This window comes from Stegodyphus dumicola, chromosome 7 (genome assembly GCF_044657685.1).
Source record: "Stegodyphus dumicola isolate Sdum_Otavi_A_Nest chromosome 7, ASM4465768v1".
In the NCBI taxonomy this organism is placed as follows: Eukaryota; Metazoa; Arthropoda; class Arachnida; order Araneae; family Eresidae; genus Stegodyphus; species Stegodyphus dumicola.
In genome coordinates this window covers 122,407,979-122,411,156 of record NC_140774.1, presented here as the reverse complement: position 1 = coordinate 122,411,156, position 3,178 = coordinate 122,407,979, and the positions used below count along the sequence as shown (strand labels likewise).

Here is a 3,178-nt window from a genome sequence, read left to right as displayed (position 1 = left end):
TATAATCATTATGTATGGTATATCTTCTTTATGTATTGAATTGGAAACTTTATATATAGCTTGCTAAAATTACTTGCTAGGGTATTGAATTGTAAACTTATATGTCACTTGCTAAAATTATATTCATAACTCATAAGTACTACGTTCACACAGATGTAACCTTTTTTTAATATCTATTTCTTGTAACACAAATCAATGTGCCCTATGAGTGGCTCTCGTCTGGCCCTAACATCGGGTCAGCTGTAAATAAGGGTGGACGGGGCGCTAAAGCAATTAACCATAATGGTAAAAGGGTGGTGCCCACGTACTCCGTCACTAAACTAAACTAGCGTGCCTTCGTGGTGTAGTAGTCCTGCACGCTGGGCCGTGGTTCGATTTCCGCCAAAGGCGTTGCTAATTTTTCATCTTGCTTGCTTCCAAAAATGCCTAATGTTTCTACACTGATGCCCGAACTAAAAGGGTGTTGGATGATGATTCTCCGCACCCAGGATTTGGCGAATAGGTTCCCTAAAAAACCCAGGCGCACTTTAAAAAAGGGGAGCACCTTATAAGGTACTTATAAGGTACTCCCCTTTTTATATATAATACTCCACTTTTTATTATAAATACCTTATAAAGGTTTAGCGTGCCTTCGTGGTGTAGTGGTTCTGCACGCTGGGCTTGTATTCCAGAGGTCCGTGGTTCGATTCCCGGCGAAGGCGATTGCTCATTTTTCATTTTGTCCAATTAACCTAATGTCTCTACAACTGTACTAACGTGGGAAATTATCCCATCTTACCCTGGTCAAGTAGCCTGGAGTACAAGCATACATTGACAAAGTCGCAACCTTTTCCCCTTCCTCGGTGCAACAGCGTACCTAACATAATTGAAACGTATACGAGGGCCGTATAAAATTACTTTGAAGGCTGCATTAGGCTTGCGGGCTGCAAGTTTGAGATCTTCAGTAAGTAGCTGTAACGTAAATAATTTTTAACATCGATGTACGACATTTTTATGTTATGCAAATAACATGTAAAGGTTAGACTTTCCCTCCAGAAAATTTTCAAAAAATGATGCCGCTTGATTAATTCTTGGACTGAATTTCAATATTATTTGGGCTAACTAATCATCATGCAATAATCGCTTAAAATTTTGAAATAATTTATCAAAAATTAATATAAAAATCTAAAGATTTTCAGAAATTAGAAGAAACATTATGAGTTATAGGGAAAGAAGTCTTAATACTATTGGGTAGCAAGGATGAATTAAAAAAAAAAACTGTAATGCAGAATCTTCGTGAAGTGCTATATTTATTTACATAACATGAAGCATTCGTTAATTTTATTTCATAGCATTTGCAGTCTTCAGAGCCATCAAGTTTTGCGAGGCACAAAACAATGTAATAATCGTGATGCGTTCTTCAAGAATTAAATCTGTGCAGTTATTTCATAATCAAGAAAAGATACAAGAAACAAATACTCCCAACTCTCTTACCAACGAATAAGATGCTGGCCTATTTTTAAATATTCAACTCTGTTTTAGATTTTGTATACTAATTTAATTTAAGTGTTATTTTTATATATTTATTTTTGGCATTGTATGCAAAAATTTTAGTTTATATTTTTCCACAATTTAATATTTGCTCAATTGTTTTTATAAATATTGATTTCTTATGTTTTAAGTTTTAGGTTTTGTAATTATGAATCGATTGATACTTAAGTTGTAAAAATAAGTCATTTGGAAGTCGAGGTATAAGCAACTCTCGTAATATGTCTTGGTGACATTTGGAGTATGTTGCTAATTCAGCAACTTTCTGGAAGTTTCCAGAAATTACAGTTTTGAAGTTGAAGCCGATATTTTTCCCGAAGCTTTCAGAAGCCGGGACAAACCAAGCAGCTACATTGAACTTTGGGAGCCAGTTGTTTCAGAGGCTTGGTTTGGTTCCAGAGGTAGGTGAGTGAATCGTGTATTTAGAATTTTTTCCCCCCAAGTTCTAAAATAGGCCGAATTTCTATACTCCCTGTATAAGGCTGGATTTCTCTAAGAATGTTAGACAAGCTAATGTATAGAATGTAACATTAAAAACTGAGTATGCTTGAAACCTAAAATACTGTAAATGTTGCAGTAATCATTATAAAAAATCTTATTGCTATCTATCAATAATTTAATTTGGATTTCAAGCACCATGTTTCAGCATTTCGATGCAGATAACAGTAACAACAAAAATCGTCGAATAAAATTTTTGCTCAGAACTTGCTTGTGCTGCCATCTTCCGACAACTCAACTAACTAATAAATTTTTTTGGTCCATTTCTTTCACTTTTACTAATAAGTTTTAAAATTAACAGTTAGATCAGACAATTTTTTTAAATATTTTTTCAAATTTTTACAACAAAGAAAGACAGTTGATCAATTTTCCTTAATTTTCGGAAGTGTTATCAAAAGTTTTTAACTTTAGAAATTGAATTCTTATGGCAAGATCTTTAGATGACATCTGCGCAAATTTATATAGATGCCCATACTTAAGAAAACGTATTTCTTTAATTAAGCAAAGGAACAAATACGTTGTATGAAATAAAATGAGGAATAGTAACATTAAATTTCGATTAAGATTGGTTTACACGAAGTTTTAAGTATTCTAAAGCAAATATCGACTTCAGAGAAGGACTTGACGAATCCATTACATTGCTTCAAATGTCCTCAACAGAAATTCACTAATTCTCTTCAGAATATTTTCTTAGAAACGAATTCAAAGCCCTTTAATGTATATGTGTAATATGCTTTAATGTGACTTTAGGCAAAACGTGTAATCACTTTCTCTCCTGAGCTTCACGTAATTTCATTTAATTTCTTCTGCATATATTTCTCTAATGTTTATGGTGATTTTATTTATTTATATCTTTTTTATTTCTCCTTTTGCTGAAAAGAATTATTTACAAGGAAATTAATCTTACTAAAGATGTCTCATATAATTTAATATATGCTATTGCTTTTTTCCCTTAAAAAGAAGATATATTTTATTTGTCGCATAAAACGATACAGTTGATGAACTGACAGGCGTTTAAAATTATCTAAAAAGAAATTTACAGTGTAATTTATATTTTTCTAATTAATGAGTTTATGTATAATTTTCTTGGTATTCCATTTCAAGAGTTAGCTTTCTTAATTTTGTTGCTTTGTATAATATTAAATTTCTTTTC

The 3,178-nt window shown here is 32.3% G+C and overlaps 1 non-coding gene across 1 annotated transcript; it reads left to right on the top strand.

Annotated features, from left to right (window-relative positions):
• Nucleotides 1–627: 627 nt before the first annotated feature.
• Nucleotides 628–701, top strand: TRNAT-UGU (transfer RNA threonine (anticodon UGU)). The gene has a single exon. It is a non-coding gene; the product is annotated as a tRNA-Thr (tRNA).
• The last annotated feature ends 2,477 nt before the right edge of the window (nt 702–3,178 follow it).